Genomic DNA, 20127 nt, shown 5'->3' on the forward strand with positions numbered 1-20127 from the left:
ATTGAATGCAAGCAAATCACCAAATGGAATAACAATTTCCAAATAAATTAAAAAAATTAACACTACTTTACGATATAACTAAGACAAATAATTCGTTTTAGTTTTATCATAGTACATACCAAAACAGAATCTACACTTTTTATGATTCAAAGTTTTTTTCCTATACACTGCAGTTCTATTTTTTTGGTATAGTAAAACTAAGGTTATAACTAAACTTAGCCCGTATTTTATTTAAATAAAATATATGAATCTTAAGCTAAATCATAAATGTATCAAGTTTTATAACACACTTAGTCAATAATGAACTTTTTGTTTAGCGTATTATGTTGGTCAATTTATTTTACAAAAGTATTACTATAACTTCATGCAAATTCAAGGCATAAAACTAATTTAAATAATTTGTACATATACCTCTCAAAGTTACGCTGAAAAGTCTGTTATTACAATACCAACTTATTGCGTCTTTCATGTTTCATATCAAACAAAACATACTGAATAAAGTTTAAGCATTCGAAATAAGTTAGGAAATGTATAAAAGATAGTTCAGGGTTATACTTGATCCTACAGAATACATCCAGTTGTCCTAATCGGCAGGGCATTTATTATTAAGCAATCCAATAACGTCCGTACGCATGAAATTTATCATAGGTGCTTACCAGGAGGGTTGTTAATTAATTGTGAAATTCTAACTCTAGATTAATATAGAAAATTATTATTATAACATTGGGTTGTTGTTAATCGTTATTTATTTTTAACCAAAGTTTAGTCTCATTGTGTTCCCGTGTTTCAAACACGGCAAACACATAATACAGAAAATTTTTTAAAACGGATTGTGCTGTGTAAAGTTAAACTTATTAACGTAGGTGAAGACATTATTTTGTTGGCCTCATAGTAAATTTATGTATTTAATATTAACTTGTGATAACATTAGTGTTAATATCATGGGAACAATATATACCTGTATAGGGGGTTCTCCTTATTATTTCGATTGAGATTACTGCTGAAAGATATGATTGATGTGACGGAGCTTCCATCTCATGTATGGTAGTTCAAAAGACTGTATTAACTAAACCTATATATGTCTGATTTACATAAATATCACATACATTCTAAAACATTCTGCAAAGACCTGGAAGAAATGTTTAACATAGTGAGGAATTTACGTTAGCATGTGCCTAGGACACTGCATCCATCTACGTTTACTATTATGGACCTTCCTATCTAGATAATGCGTATTTTATTCTATAATGTATTTGCAAACTTCTGCAGACGGAAGTAATCTTAGTTTTTGTCTACTTTTCTATATAAATTATTCAAGGAAAAGTTAAGACATGTTTACTAAACCAAACTTCTAAAGGTTTTCAAAAAAATTAGGCATGTAGCTAATATTAAACATCACAAGATGAGTAGTCGTGTTGAACGCAATCTCTCCCGCAGTTCCTGACCTAGGCAGCGTTTTGGTTTTCGTATTTTATCGTTTGTCATTTGAATCATTCTAAACTATAATGTACAAGCATTATACTTTCGAATAAGTTAACATTCCAAGCCAGGGCCAGCGTTGTAGGATTGAGCAGTCCCGCGAGTCTCCCGCACAGACTCTAATTTCCATCATGATTTTAGCTTTACCCAAGTTATTTAAGCTAAATTAGTTACATAAATCAAAATATGTATCACGACAAAGTGTTTTTTTTATTGTAACTTAAAATTTACTGTTCCGGTTCTTATAAATTAGAAAATTTAATGGTATGGTAGAAGAAGGTAATTTATAATTATACAGTCTAAATTGAAATTACGGTTTACATCAAGTGTTAATTATTTTTTATATCACTGACCGATCGTAAAGGTCCGTAAAAACATTATTTTTCCCTTTTAATCTTTTCATTGCCAAAAAACTTCAAACAATGGATTAACATCATATTTAATTTTTTGCGTTTTAAAACTATCTTTTTCATAAGACATTAAGGTAATTCAAAAATCTATAGTATATGAATATTTTAAGAACTTTTTTATATAATGAAACTTTTTTACATACTATTTATGGAATAAGTAATTATTTCGAATAATAAAACATGAAAGATAAATACAAATAAGTTTAACAATAAACATGCTGACATATTAAGGACAGAGGACCTCAGCAATAATATAAAAACCAGTAAGAAACGCGACCCAAGGCAACAACAATATCTTGGAAATATATCATGGACTTATATAATATAAGCTAAATGATGACTCCTATTTATAACCGACTTTGTAACTGTACCCGCAAAACTTCTATTACATATAAGACTGGAATAACATTAAGTTATGAATTATCAGGTTGGCGTAAAAAATATTAATAAATGTTCTATCTTTACGACTAGATATCCTAATTTTGTACGATATTATGGTTTATTTATGTAATCACAAGTAATATCATCTCTTGTTTTTCACCTTATTTTGAATGATACTTTGATAGGATTTAAAATTAAAATTATGTAGGTTTTCTTTTTTCTTTAAGATTTTCTCTGCAGATTGCATGTGTAGTCCTGAGAACTGTTGAGTATTCGAGTAAGAAGTACATGCAGGAACTCATCATTGTTCTCATCAGTGCTCTGTTATCTTGGTTGAGAAATTAAAATGGAGGTAGTTACAGTTTATAGTTATCAGTTATAGAATATTTCATTTAACTTCCAATCAGCTTATGAAAAATATTTTCGTATTTTTTAGCGACGGTGGACCGAAATTTTCTCCGTGTGGTACAGTGTATATAGCATGCGTAACTAGTTGCTCCGTTAATACAATGCTATCTCTCGAAAAACTGTCTGAGAAATATAGTGGGGTTCATATTGTCCTCGTGGCTGAGGTAGTAAGAAGTTGGTTGCTAGTCCGTACAAATAAATAGTTGGCTAAACTTATCTTTAGCTTAATGGATGGGCTTAATTATTGGTTACGCTTTATTAGAACGTAAATATATCATCAGAGACTTATTTACCTGTATATCAATCGTAGAGATGATTTTTCTGTGTCATACATATGAGTTAATGTGTCTTACACATAATAAAATCAATAAAAGCTATTTCAAATTGGTTAATATAATATTACCCTGTAATAGTTATAGTTATAGTTTGCCAATTGAGTGAGTTTTGCCCCCAAAGCTCTTATAGCCGAATAAAAATCATGATTACTTATGCAAAGTATGAGACAAAGTATTAAAAACTTAATCTGCAGTTAAAACTCTAAACATCCCATGGTGCACAGAAGCTGTTTATTGATAACAGCAATAAAAAACCTTAAATTCGCTCACTATACAAGTTCCGGCAAAAAAGTTATTTGTAGAGTTCACTTTATATTAGTTGTAAAATAAGCTTAGAACTTGATATTTTGCGCAGTTTTGGCAGTAAGGCTTTGCAGATATTTCAGGGGTTACAAAAGCACAAAACTGTTATAAAATGCAAGTACTTGAAAGTTCCATTCAATTAGTTGTCTAGGCTGAATAAAACTCTTGTTCATCAAATGAGTTAAACACTTCCATACACTGAAAGCTTTCTATACAGACAGGTGTAGTAAAATATTCCCTCATTATTTATAACTTTGAAATGGGAGGATCAAACCTTAAAAAACTTAAATTCTTTACTCAACCTTAAGATGAGACTGTACGTTATTTCTTAGATTAACAGTCAACACTCCTCTTCAACTGCTATAGCGCTCAAAAAGATTTTTACTGGTAAATTCATTTTTGTATTAAAAAAATAATGAATAAATAGATCTGCATTATTAGGCTAGTTTTCTAAAAACCAACTCCATCTAAAGAATTCAATGAAGGATTAATCCACCTCTCCTTACTGCCACTAACGTTTAAGCCTAATCCTTATAAAATCTGGGTACGGAATTCTCACTGATCCTTAATTTAAATCTTGTAGTAATTAAATTCTGCTATTTTCTTCCTTCTTTGAGTCTTCTAAGGCCTATTATATAAAATAATAGTAAACGAACATGACGCACTAAGCTAGTTATTCCTATATTATCAAGTTTGTCTAGCATGGTTTAATCACTATAATACATTTTGTAATTTGTGTTAAAGATTATTCAGTATTTCGTAGGATAAATCAAAATTGAGCACTACATAAAATCTCTGATTATCAGTTTATTTTCAACCTTCTGATAATTGGGTTTGAATTATTAGATATCAGGCTAGTAGTGGTAAAAACGTAGTATAAGGATATTTTCGGAAAGTAAAAAAATGGGTGTTTATGAACATTACATTGTTATTGAAGGAGAATATAAATGGTTCATGCAACTCGGGAAGAATAAAGAATGTTTTCTGTGACGAAAACTAATTGTCAGCACCTTGACGGAGTCACGTCCTTGCCTTTTATTGCCGGTGTGGCCGAGAAACATCATTTATAAAATTCCGCTTCGTTACTTCTAACCGAAGAAAATATTAGTCGACCTTGGCAACAGTAATAAGATGAAAGTCATAATGTAACAATACCTTGCCTTTATGTAAAAGCATTAATAATAATATTGTACAAAAATATAATTTTAAATATTTGTGTTTGTATAACAATTTTGTGGCAGAATTGCATTATATGTAGATTACCCTAAGGATAGAAAATATGGAAAAATTACAAACAATTAACCAAAAGACCATATATTTTCCTTATTTTTTGTGTTTATTGTTAAGGGGAGATGTACGCCCGAAAATTAAAAATTTTGATTTATTTTTTTTATATTTTTTTTGTATTGTTTAGTTTGTTCTGATTAAAAATTATATATAATACATGCATATACGGATCCTAAATAATATAAAAATAATATTTTTTTTCTTGCATAAAGCGTCCACGGACGACAACCCACAGCATCAGCTTTGCGACATATCATGGTGTAGGTATAAGCAAGCCATTCGGGATGCTAAAACATATGAACATAAAAATTCACTGGACCAGCCCATAATTGATCTGATAAAACCTATATTCAGGGACCTGGCAAAAACTGAGTTGTTAGTCTGCACGGCCGCACTCAAAATATTAACGAAAGCTTCAATTCTGTTCTCTGGTCCAGAGTGCCAAAAAATAACTTTGTAGGACTACAAACTCTAAAGTTAGGTACATATGATGCAGTTATTACTTTTAATGAGGGCAGTCAGGGGAGATTAGCAGTCTTAAAAGGGCTTGGGGTCAAAATTGGCAAAAATTGTGCAAAGTGCCTTAGTGAAATTGATCGAGGTCGGATGATAAAATCAGATATAGCATGTGAAGAGAAGACAAAGCTAGCCAGAAAAAGGACCAGGATGATCAGGAAGAAACTCCTTGATGTTGAGAAGGAAAATGATCAGAATTACGAAGCTGGAATGTTTTTGAAATGTAAGTAAATATATGTTTATCATGTTTTCGCGATTTCCCGAAAATCTATTTTTTTTACACAAAAGTCCCATTATCTCAGAAAGTAGAAGGCCAATTCATTTCAAATTTTTACAGGTTATTAAGAATGTCTGTTTACACAACCCCTACTAGATTTAAACTTCTAGCTCAACAATAAAAAATTATTTTAAAATAGTAATCCAAAATTATAAGCAAAAAAATTTACAAATATTTAAAAAATAAAAATAATGCCAAAAAGTTAATGGAATTCAATGAAATTAGTAGGGTGTCTTTAGAATACTATGTTTATTTTAGGGTAAAAATTTCAATCTTATAACTCTGATACTTTCTGAGATAATGGGTTATATATTAGCATATGTTTAACATTACGGGCTTATGGGCGTACATCTCCCCTTAACTAAAAAGGGTTTTGGAATCTAAAGTTATTATGACCATCGTAAGATACAACATAAATATCAGAACTTTCCAAAATATAAAAACAAATTAAAATAATTAATACTAGCGTAATCTGACTTATTAAAAAAAATTTCAGTGTATTTTTATGAAGATAACTAGAAACAGTAAATAAAATTATAAACATTTATAATTATATACAAAATAGAAATAAGTGCATATAATATTACCATATATTTGGTACTTAAATTAATTACTGAATTAAAATACTCTAATACAATAAATAATACCAAATATATTATACAAGATTTCGAATAACATATTACTTCGTATTCTTGAGAGTAATTATATATCAATACCAAACTTCTTTCCAAACCCTTTCACTAAAATTAAAATTAAAATGTAATCCAACTAAAACTTATTCTGTTCCTTATTTAACCATATTTCATACGAGATACTTTGTCATTCGGCAATGTCACAATAAAGGGACCATAGTGGGTTTTTAGATACTGATAGTTGAGAGGAAGCTGTCAAGATAGTGAAAACTTGTCAAGAGCCATAACTCAGCCTTATCTCTACTCGTTTCTCCTTCAGCATGTGTTCTTTACGGTTTGTCAGCTGATCGCTCGGCTAATCATCAGCGGCCCACTGTCAAGTACATAGATTTTGGAAATTTTAAATAACATAGTTTTATTTGATAAAAATTTTATTTCAGTTGAAAGTTCAAACCTGAATTTACTTTAAGGTATATTTCATTAACAACTGCCTATTGCAATATCCGTACTTTCAGAACTTCGAATATAATTTTTTGTCTTTTCTCTGATCAAAAGTTCCATATTTCAAACCATAATACTCCAAAAATATAATATAGCAAATTCTTTTCTATAATAATATCATCCCGGTTTCACATTACAGTTTCATATTCCAAACTGTTAGTAATGGAATCCCAATAACCTTATTAGAATTGATGCACCCATTATGTAATTGCTAACGATACTAATAGTTATGTGTACACAACATTAAACAAAGATATAGCACAACAGCAAACAGTCATATTTAGTAGAGAATAGTGTCTTTGAGTTATGGATATAAACTGAGAAGAGAACTATTTACGAAGTAAATCCGTGAGAAGAGAATTATGTACACAGTAAGTACGTGAGAAGAGAGATTCGTGCTTTAGATTATGAACAAGCTTTATCTAGACGGATGAATTACGTTTTTCTTGCATTATATTCTTGCCTAATAATTACATACGGTGCTTCCGTTAAGGGTATGACCAAGAAAATGGTCAAAAATATACATTATTTTGTTTTATTTTGTATATATAAATGCTAAATATATAGTTATTAGAAACTAATTTTGTATTTAAGCTATTTATTTTAAAATTTATCGCTTTTGTAAATATAGATTTTATAGGGATAGCTTTGAAAAAAATCAACGTATGTACTTAAAAAAGGATCGTGGAAGTACCAAAAAAGTTAGAAAAATCAAGGATTCCAATGAAACCAGTCAATTTAATACCAGTCTATAAAACTTAATTTGTAGCATATGTTTACTGGATACCGCGAGTTACAGAATTCGAAGAAGCCCATCAAATAAATACGCCAATAATTTAAATAATGTACCCTGTTTCAATACAAATATAACAACCTTGTAATGAGCCAATGGTTCACTAATAACATATATTAATAAAAACTTACTATCCGTCCAATATTGCATATGAAAAACTCATAAATGTATTACTATTATAATCCATTTAGCAACAAGAATAATAATAATAGTTCGGATAAATGGATAGAAGTTTTGATATGAAAACTAATATTACTTTAACATTTTCTTGATATGGAAAGAGTAATATATGTTGTGAAACTGATACTAGAGCAGGAACTTTCAATTAATTGTCGGTTAATATTCTCAGCAGTATCATTTCTATAGATAAGAACTGATAATGGAAACTTGTAGAACGCTATTTTCTTCCTTCTTGAGTCTTCTAAGGCCTATTATATAAAATAATAGTAAACGAACATGACGCACTAAGCTAGTTATTCCTATATTTATCAAGTTTGTCTAGCATGGTTTAATCACTATAATACATTTTGTAATTTGTGTTAAGCAATCAAGGCAACACCCACACTCTGTTGTGAGCTAATTTTTCCTTCTTTACATTTTGGTATTGAAGACAACAATCGCACTCTGTTGTGAGCTACTACTTCCTTGTTTACATTTAAGCAATCAAAACAACACGCACACTGTTGTGAGCTACTGCTTCCTTCTTTACATTCTGGTATTCAAGACAACAATCGCACTCTGTTGTGAGCTACTGCTTCCTTGTTTACATTTAAGCAATTAAGGCAACACCCACACTCTGTTGTGAGCTACTGTTTCCTTCTTTACATTCTGGTATTCAAGACAACAATCACACTCTGTTGTGAGCTACTGCTTCCTTGTTTACATTTAAGCAATCAAGGCAACACCCACACTGTTGTCAGCTACTCTTTCCTTGTTTACATTCTGGCAATCAAGGCAACGCCCGCGCTTTATTGAAAGCTACCGATCCATTTTTTTACATTTTGGTAATCAAGAGAACAACCGCAGTCTGTTCTGAGCTACTGCTTCCTTGTTTATATTCTGGCAATCAAGGCAACACCCACACTCTGTTCTGAGCTACTGCTTCCTTGTATTACTGACTTCACTCGCATTATGCTGTGACCTACTACTCCCTGAACATTTCAAAATGTTATACGCCAGACATCGTGTTCATAAGTGTGCTTTTTTATACTTTATAGCAACATTTTACAATTAAAAAACTCTCTAAAACTCTAATTTGAAATATGTAATGTCAAAATACTTGTAAACATAGCATATTATATAGTATTTTTTCAAAAACTATTATTACTAGTTGATTTAAGGATATATATTTTTAAAATGTAATTTTTAAATTAAATCTTGGCCAAATTAAAACAATAATTCCACCATTGCAATATTTTTTCGAGCTTCTATTACTCAGTAAACAGACAATTCTAAACGTAAAATCATAAATTATAGGCATACGCTTAGTAAAGCAGAAAGAGCAAAAACATGGAGCACACAATATCCTAGACCTGATATAAAAGTTTTATGGATATTATAAGTGCTAGTATCATCAGGCATTCACATGCAATAGAAATTATATAATATTTTCCTTCGCGTACTAACAGTGGGAGGAATTCCTGCGAAAAAATAACCTGCAAGTTGGATATACAATATTTTTGGCTCAAAATTAATAGTGGTGATGCCTTTCTAAGAAATTTGGCGTAGCGTGTACTCAAATTATTACATTGGTCTTATACATGAAAAATAGCATCGATAAAACTGCAGAGTAAATCGATTGGCTAATACACAGCGTACAGGTGATACTAGTAGAAATTCTAAGATTATTATCGGTAAGAAATTAAGTATTTGGTTTAATCAATGTATCCTTTTTCTGCGGAGGAATCTTTTCTCTCTACGGTTGTCTGTTAGCAGGACATCTTAGACTGGATTCTTTTGCATTTATCCTCATCGAAGACTTACGCGAATTGGGGCAAGGCGTATTTTTTATCTCTGTGATAGGGATAGAGTTATTTTTTTTATGAACCGTATTATTATCCCAGTAATGCTTGAAAAAGTAATATAAAATAAATTAGTAATAAATGTTTGATTTAAATTATCACTTGTATTCTTGTAATTTGTAGTCAGTAAAGCCAATTAAATTTATCATATTTCCTATAAACCAAAAGAATAATTTAGTTCCAATAATTATCACACAATTATTAACAAATTAAATTGAGTTTTCTTTTTTGTGATCTTTTTTTACCAACCATTAATCCATTAAAACCTAAATGATCAAAATTATTTATGATGAACAAACACAGGAAAAATTACGAAAGTTTTAATAGTACACTATGATAATAGAATAGAAGAGAATAAACTTTATTTCTCATAAATATGCACACATTCCAACATATTCAATACAAATATACAACAAATATAAATGCAAACCACATACATAGCAAAATAATCTTGTGCATAGCACGCGATTACAGAGTATATCAGTACTGGCTGACCTTGACACATTAACATTCATGCCACACATACATACATACATATACCGAGAAATAAAGTATTGGCCTCCAAGGCAAAGCCTGTTTTGAGGCATTTACATGATTCATAAAAATAAAAGAACTAGCAGTGATAGAACAACAATTATACATTTTCAAATATTATAACATAATCCTAAAACCCTCTTTACAACAAAATTCAATTAGATTCATACTTGCAAGATAAAACAGATAAATCACACATACACTAATTATATAGAATAAACTATAAATTATAATCATCATTATGTCTACATCTATTTTAAACAAATACTATCCATTGTACAATTTCCTACACCCACACATACATTTCCCTATCAACCAACAATACAACATTTCATACATAACTCACAATACAAAGACAAAATACTATTATTTCAGCATTAGTGTTTATTATTATAAACCATGGCCATTAACAGTACATATCCCTCCCACTAGTTTTGGACAATAAAACTGGACATCAAAACAGTACATAAAATACATTTAAAAACATTTAATTTACATTTAATAAACATTCAACATTCTGTAATGAAAATACCCACTCCTTAATACATTTCAAGAAAGGTATAAACGACAGACTACTAATTTCACAAGGTAATACATTAAACAATTTTGGTGCTAAAAATGAATAATTTTTTAAAAAGAAGGTGTTTGTTGGCATTGGTGTGGTATAATTGTCAGCATGCCTTAATCTCAATTTATATTCATTACTTTCTTTACTATTTTTGCTTCTTATATAAAATAATTTTAGTACCTTATACACATACATATATCTGAGAGGTAGAATCCTCAATTCCAAAAACAAAGGAAAAGATGACTCTGTTACTCTCTTTTTCAATATAATTCGTATAAAATGTTTTTGCATTTTAATGTTTATAGTATATTATTAAAAACTTATACATAGACTGGTATGTTTTAAATTTCAATGAAACTGAAGACTAAAATGATATTTTGCAAAATATTGGTCTAGCAATGATTTTTACCCATAATGTTTGTAATTATGTTCCCCTGAATGTGGGGCCACGTTATATTTTATCGTAAAAATAACTGGGAATTCTAAAAATATGTTTTTATTGGATATACGTTTACCAGTTTATTGACTAATAATACAGTTTGCGAAATTTATAAATTTAATATAACGATACTTGTGCATTTCAATATTATCTCATTGTACAAAGTCTATGTGTGAAGGGTTAACTATATATAACTTATAAATTCACAAAGCTAACCTGCAGGATGTATAAGTTGGGGGCTAGGGAATATCATTGTTTAGTTCACAAACCACAAAGAACCAGGGTTTGACAACACCTGCTGTTAACAGCTGTGGCCCCTGGCTCATGAATAATCGCAGTATACTGAACAGCCTCGCTGGTCAGCTGGTTGTGGTGCCTCGCTGCTTATAATTTAACATATAAATATTTGCAGATAAACAAATATTTCATTCTTCACAAAACACTATATAAATTTAATAGTTTTTATTATACTGTTTCTTACTTGTATATAAATTATGTAAAAATCTGATAATCAAATAAAACATCAATTCGTTCAGAACACATAATATTTTCTTTTAACTTTCAAATATTGAAGTAGTATACCTATATAGTATATTTCAAGGTGGTTGAAGTTGTCAGGATAGAGGTCGTTCATATAGTTCTTAAGCGAGTGGGCATAAAATAAATAAATAAATATATATATATATATATATATATATATATATATATATGTATATTTTGCTTTGAAGAGCAAAAATAGGTTGCATAAATATCAGTTTGTTTCAACAATGTTTTTCCAAATAGCTTTTAAGATTTTGCAATAACTCCCAGAGCTAACTTAGTAACTGATATATGCATTTCATTTTACATAACCAATAACAGTAAATATGTTTAGAAACTTAATTTAAAGCTGATTGCATCCTAAACAAGCCAAGTTTCCTCTGACAACTGGCGTTGTATTGAACTTTCCTCGATTAGAGCCCTATGACATAAGTATCCTATGCTCTCAACAAAAATTAATAATCTTTCAATAAAATCGACTATCTAAAGGGTTTGAAATATGGTAGCTACACCATAAAGACAGATTTTCTTCCGATGAATCGCAATTCTATATGTATTAAATTTGACACTCAAGTATGCCATGTGTTAAACAGAAATTAAAACACTTCTGTACATTTCAATTACTCATATGGTTTGGAATATGGTCACAAACCCTATAAGAATTGTATTCCTTTTTCCAAGGATTGTGCATCGTTCTCCCAATCTAAAGAGTAAACATTTTCAAGAAGTTCGACCACCCATATGAGAGAATAGTTTTTAAATTCCTTAAAGAAAATCCGTCCTAGAAAAGTGACATTAAACATAAATTTTGTATACTCTTAGCAAAGTACCTGCGCTTAAATTCCTTAAACTAAAATAAAATTATAATCGATTTACGTAGCATTTTCAGTACAACAAATGTTAACAGATTTTTAATCAGAAGAAAAAGGATAATTTTATTATGTGCTTATTTCTAAGCTTATCTTCTTGTATGTATATTTGTAAAAGGATCTGTAGCATACTTAAAACATAGTTTGTTATGAAAAAGAAATAAATTAGATCCTGTTTTAAAGTAATTTTACGGGAGGAAAAATAGTTAAAGTACGATTATAGAAACTATAAATAACAACCAAGATATTTTTTGGAGCTACCAAATTAGCAAAGTAACTTTATATTACATTGCGCATAGAAATTAACGGTGATATACAGTTCGTATACATAACATTCAATTTATTGCAGGGCCCAAAATACCACCATTTATTTGCCTCTTGTAATTTAATGTATCGTCAAATTAGTCGATTTTTTAGCATAGAGAGAAGTGCAAATTTTTTCTTTTATTAGAACAAAATTTTCAAGTGTGCTCATATTTTTGACTTTATATGTTTTACACCACGGTATGTTGTGTTTACACCAAAATTACTATTAAGCGCTTTTTACATAAATATGTTATTAGATATAAACATACACTCAGCCTAATATTTTATATTTATATACTACGAATTGTTACTTTTCGTTACCTATTAAATAAAAGTGGGTAGTCTTATAAGTGAAAGATATATAGAAGGAACTTTGACATTAAATCTTATATCACTTTGACATTATCTTGATACCAAAACGGTAATGTATGTTTCCAAACTGATACTGAACCAGAACTTGTCAAGAAGTTGACGGTCACTATTACTCAGCTTTATCAGTGCAGTAGATAAGAATGTTGGTGACAAAATGACAAAACATGGTACCTTGTCACAAGGCGATATACTGAACTCATTTATCTTAAGATAAAATCTTTGAAAGTTTTAGTAAGGTTATTATAGTAAGTATATATACTAACTATCATAAATAAACCCTATCAATAATGTTTCACGAGAGTTTATTTATTTGCCTTTATATTTATTAAAATGAACAATGTCAGTTTTATAACTCTCAGTAAATATTTAATTTCCAAATCAGCTTAAAACCGGATAAGGTTTGATTTTATTATACAATATTCTGTAATTTAATAAATGTTCAATAAATATTCTATATTCGCCAAACGTACGTAAAAATATAGTTATTCTTGAATTATTTTATATCATTATTGTATAAGGAACTGTATATAGTGAATATAATGAAATTATTGAAAGTACTTATAACGATTTTAATTTATTTATAATGTTTTAGCTTTTACTACAGGTTTCCCGATATTTTGAGTACTACAAAGAAATAAAATGGTCAATACGTTTTCATAAACATAGAATCTATACACTTTCTCAGATATAAAACATAGTAAGTAAAGTTTAACAAGAAAGAATATTAAAAGTTATAATAATTATACCATTGAACTCGTAAAAGAATTATTTAAAAATATACTAAATTAAATCTACAGATTCAGTGATTTATAAAGTATAAGATTAATCAAGATAGTCTAAGATTAGCAAATCAATATTAGCAGTTTGGTATAATACTTTGATTTGGCTATTTATCAATTAATATCCATTCCTATCCTCTCTGTTCTTCTAAACAGCTGGACATGGGCCGGTAAATGCAAAACATAGGCAGATTCCAGTATCATAACTGCCAGCTTATCGCGGAGGTAGCCTACATAGACTAAAATATACCCCGCTAAAATTATAACTTCATTTACGTGTTTACCTAAAGGACTTGTAAAAGCCTAGCAGTATTTGACTAGAAATATATTTAATCAAACATTTGAATAATATTTAGGTATTAGATATATCTGAACCTTATGTCCGAATGTAAAGAATAGTGCATTATAAATATATATATATATATATATATATATATATATATATATATATATATATATATATATATATATATATATATTGTGCCTAAATGGCATAAATTTAACCCTTTTCTTAGCTCACCTACCTGTACATGTACTGTACAGAAATATATAAATTTTGGTACTTAGCTGTGTGGGCAAGTCACCTAAGAGATCTAAAGCATAGTATTGAAAAAATAAAAAGGCATAAAAGAAGGAGTCAATTATTATTTGGCTGTTTTAAAATGTAATACTTTGTAATAAAAACTGCCTTATATGACAATCCTTAAATTTGCGATTCAATGTTAATTAAAATTAAGTTCGGTTATTCCCATTTCTAAAAATTATATTATTGTAAATAAAAGTAGTTTCGCAGGTATTTGGTCTTCCGATCATATGTTTGTTTGGTTATTTAAAAACGCATTTGTGACAGATACGCCCAAATACAAAATAATTGAATCGTAAAAAGTAACGGCTCTCTTGTTGTAATAGTAGCACATTCACCCGGAAGTGAGATATCCGGGTTTGAGTCTTGGTGGAGCAAGTACTTTTTGTGATTCAATGTTGCTTGAAATTATATATATATATATATATATTGTGTGTGTGTGTGTGTGTGTTTTCCTAAGCACTATTGTACAGAACAGCTGGAAAATTCATATGAATGGGACTTGTGTGCCCATGACATCAATGTAAAATAGTAGGTTTTAAAATTAAAACTGGTAAAAGGGAAAAGTAACTTGGTACAGTTTCAAGGCCTACTCTTTTGGTGGATTATAAAACTTGCATTTTATATAATTACAGCAAATTTGAGGCATATGCTTTGTTTTTGGATTTTAAACTAAGAACAATTATTTACACAATTCTAGTACAAGCTTCAAACATGTTACGATATGGATTGGTTGTTTTTATGTTACTTTGAAATTATGTTTAATTATATTATAGATATTTTAATATCTGAAATGTATGCACGAGGTTTACGTGTATAAAATGTAAATTTTTGCAATTTCCCTGATCTTTCTTAAAAGATATTATTTTAGATGACTTGCTGAAAATCGAACAACTGCATCATACGTGAAGGTTGTTCCAAGTAAACCCTCAGAGAGCCAGTGTCTGAGATGAGTATCATATCAGTTATAAGCTCCCGTAAGCTGTCTGTCTGTACTCTATACCTCTCATATTGGATTCTCTGCGTCCTACAGCGATACGCTGCTTCTTATACATTGTATGCCAGAGTATATATAATATTATTACATAATACGCTCCTCCTTGTATCTTAGGACAACAGTCACCATATTTCATCCAAAAGGCAGAGGATGACAAAGTTAGATAGTTTATATAGTTATATGTGACTGAAACCATATATTTTCCGTATCAGATAAATATATATATATATATATATATATATATATATATATATATATAAATTTGCTTCATACAAATAGTTATCTTTTAGTTTGTATTTTTTTAACTGTAAGGTAATCATGCTCAAATTTCATACATAAAAAATGTTTTTAAATTTTGTTTCGTACACTCAGTTAGCTACATAAAGTGACATACAAAGTAAGAATACAGTAGAAATATTTAAGCTACTTTTTCCGTAATATCATTACAGCTAAACAAGGTAAAATGCTCTTTTTATTAGTATCCGAGTTTCTAAATCTGAAGGGGAGGGTAATTCCGGTATGAAAAATTAAATTTACGGTTCTTTAATTGAGTTCCACTCTATATGCTGGTCAGGAATATAAGGGTGAATGTGCGTTTGTTCAATAAACGTTGGCATGACATTCGTTTCTGTCAAGAAATGATTTTTTGCTCATTGAATCTGGTTGTAACCCTTAAAATAATGTATAAAATTTTAACTATGGTTAGAGGAAAAGCAAAGGCAAGACACACTTTTCTCCCTAATCCGGAATCAGAAAAAGTGACAGGAGTATGTGTTTTTTAAATACAGCCATTTTAAGGTTATACAGGTACATATTTTCATAAAAAGTTAAACAAAACTTACAGTACCTTACAGTAAATATAGTACTGAAACATGGTAAACCGAAAATGAAAACTAATTTGGTTTCTATACAGAACATACTTGTCGTCTTTTATCATTCAGTGCAACGTTAGATCTTCTGTAGGACCGAAAATAAATTAGAACGGGTATGAATTTAATGGCTGGAACTGTGTTATGTTTGACCACAGTAAATTTTTAGTCATATTCAATTTATAAATATTTTCTTTGTTAGAATAAAGAGCCAATTATAACTATGGCCCTTGAAAATTGTTAGAAAAAATAAATTAAAATAGCCAAAAGTAGTCACTTTTCTATCGAAATTGATTTTCTCTGGTACATATTTTCTTGATTGGGGCTCGCAGCTCATCTATTAGACTTTAAATACGTTATGAAATGATATAAATAGACAGAAACTAATAATTTTTTACTTTGGTAAATAAAACCAGTCCAAATATTATTATATATTTAGTATTTAACTATATAATAAAATATTATTATCAGATATATCTACTTCTGTTTTAAAAATTAATTTCTTCAAAACCCCTTCATTTTGAAACTTTTGTGAGAAGCCGTGTGTAACTGATATTATTTAACTAGATCAATATGTTGGAATATTTTTCAGTGAATATAATTTATTTCCATGAGTAATTATTATGATACAACCTCAGTAAGATATTTAATAGTAAATTTTATACACGACCCTGTTAACTAGTGGCTTAAACATGCCATATTCATAGTTTAAATATTATAGGAGTTTAAGTCACGTTTTTCACTTGCGTTACGCAATATGTAGGGTTACATACAAGAGATAAATATTTGCACAAACCACTTCAAAGATCAGCCGCTATAACAGTTTCGAAAATAGAACAGTCGTTAGCGCAATCTTTATTTATAGTAACATTAATGCAAATGATTTAAAATGGCTTCTTTTAATAAAGGCTTTGAATTCCTTAATTATGATCTTTCTTTAAATTACGAATTGTTTTGTAATAGAAACAATAGGCAGAAATTTTGCAAATTATTATGTTCGTTAATAATAATTTAGGTTAAATATTAATGATTTTCATTGCGTTGTATTGCTATACGTGACATCAACTTGATGATCGAATACGTCTCTCTATGGGGGTTGTCTGTATACACGTTCTCTATCAACGTTATGATTTTTGGTCAGTTTAACTTGTTTTTAAGATGCATTTTTACATAAAAACGTGTAGCTTAAACACCAGAGGACTTATCGACAATTTATTGAGATACAGATTCCAAGGGCAGATTATTCCTACCTCCATATTCTTATCACATGAGTATTGTCCATTCATGTGAGCAAATATAATGTAACTAAACTATTAGTTAATAATGAAACCAGAGAAATTAGCGAGGAGAGATATTCCTTAGTTCGTATTATTATTAATGAACTTAACAGGGCAACTGGCCTTATAACAGTCTTTCTAAACTGGCACATTTCTACTTAATATAAGTATTAGGTTAATAAGTACGATTTCATCCTTAGTTGTATTAGTCTTTACAATGTACAAACATTGTAGTCGCAAGCTTAAGTAAAATTTAATTTTCATTTTTCAACATATTTCAATTAAAGTTTGGATAGGGAAATCAGTCTTCTTATTATCCGAATATTAAGTACTATTCATATTATCTGTCTAAAAAGTTATCAAGCAAATAGTATAATTTTTCTTTACTCTTTCTGTTTCCAATGAAAACTCTGTAATATACAGTTATTTTAGTTACGAAAAGTTTAAACTTCATTTCACCTTCATTGATTCCAGGAGTGAACAGTCAGGAATCACAACTACCATGTTGTTTGTCAACTTCACTAACTCTATAAACATGCACTTAATAAGAAACTATACACAACACTAATCATTAAAACTGAACTACGGAATACAGGTCACAGTACGTCTTCATTCTTCTACTAACCACCTACGACTAAGTGCAAATTAATAAAGACTTTTCAAAAACCCTGCGAGTTAATTATTATTAATTAAATTTATAATTTAGATGTTGCCAACGAAACATTTTTAACTTTTGACCTATTATTTCCACAATGTTACTTTGATACCCGCTTAATATTGTACACATGTGTACTTTATGACTTAAATTTAAAGCTAAATAATTTTAAAAAAAATCAAACATTCAAGTGCTGACAGAGGTTTAAATTCCTACAATAATATAATTATTTTACCCCTTTCCACTATTTAAAAAGAGGCGTAATTTGATAACATAATAAATATGCTCTATCCAGACTAATTTACCTGGATAGAGCATATTATTGTTATTAGTCGAGTAGTATAATACAATGGAGATAGGTACACACTTATTAAACGAGATAGAAAATTAAGATTACAATAAGTATATACTCTCTTGATTAAAAAATCAAGGTGAACTCATCAACAGCTCCCGGAATACTTTCGTTTGTAACTAGATGAAAATCGACAGAGGTATACGCTTTAGGAAAATGTTCGATAACTTTGAATGTACATATATATTTTTATTAAGACTTGCAAATAATTCAAAGTTATATACAGTATTTTCCTAATTAACTTGAGATATAACTCAAGTATATAATATAATCTAGTGACCAAGAATACATTTTTCAAGAATATTTAGGAAACCTTTCTTAAAGGAACTGCTCATAATGTACCTGTTACTTAATAAGAAACCGCTTACAGTGCCGCTTTTAACTGATCGTTAAGAGTTTTAAAGAGTAAAGTGAAATTAATAATCGTTATTTACTCCATTTTATCTTCCGATTATTACAGCGTATGAAACTAATAACTACAGATGAAGAGGTTGTCTCATTGTATCATCAGGTTCACAATTAAGTTTCACTAAGAAAGTTTATACACGATCCCAATTGACGTCAGAGCACCCAGTGCCATACACATAACCGATCTGGCGGGAAGGGTTGATTTAACGTGAATATAGGGTTTTACCCCGCATTTCACATCCCGCTCAAGGCAGCGTCTGAAATCTGAAACAATTACAGAATTCAAATGTAATCTAGAGAGTATGTCCGTCTGTAAAGACCAAAAAATAGTTCAAGATGAAGATGTCTGAAATAAATTCTTCATATTGTATAAAGAAGAACTGAATAAAAAAATAGCCAAGCCTGGATTAACCAGACACCATCTAACGTATTCTAACTCAGCTAAAGCAAATTATATTATTCTAGGGGCTGAAAAGATTCATTTCCTTAGTGACATATGAATATTAAATTTATACCTTTACTTCTATACAGACAAAAGTCAGTTTGATGATTGTGTGTGTGGATGGGACTTGGCTAAACGTTGGCAACTGTTTCTAAATTGATCCTATTAATAGCCATGTAGGCAACGATAAAATAGCATAATAAATAAATATCTAAACAATCTGAGAACAATGTCATGAAATTTAATTTTGTGACATATGAAAACAAATAGCTTGAATAGTTGAAACTAATTATTTAGTGGAAGTGCAATGTTAAAGTCTGTGGTAAGATTTACATTTGGTCCCACCTTGCGTAGTACTATTCCCCTAACACTAAATTTTATTAAAATCACTGCGATTTTACCAAAACTATTATTATTTCACTGAATCATGCAAAGAATTTCCTTAAAAGATTTCATCTGCTCAAATAAAATTATGGCTGATGAACCATATTTGTACCTAGACATATAGTTCTGTAACGATCCCTACAAAAATGAGTTATAAATTAAGGAATAAACGCGTATATACTTTAACGGATATATGAGTAAACTGAATTAAAACACTATTTCTTTATTGTGTTGACTGTTTCCATGCGTGAATATTTTTTAATTATTAATTTTTGCTCTGAATAGTTTTAATTATGTTGATGACGTGTTTGTTTTTAACTACGAGACGACTTGGTTTGATAATGAGGCAAAACTCTCCCAAAACTGGTCATCATTGACTAAACAAGTTTGAATAATCACGAAAGAAACGT

The sequence above is a fragment of the Homalodisca vitripennis genome, chromosome 7 (assembly GCF_021130785.1).
Source record: "Homalodisca vitripennis isolate AUS2020 chromosome 7, UT_GWSS_2.1, whole genome shotgun sequence".
NCBI classification, from domain to species: domain Eukaryota; kingdom Metazoa; phylum Arthropoda; class Insecta; order Hemiptera; family Cicadellidae; genus Homalodisca; species Homalodisca vitripennis.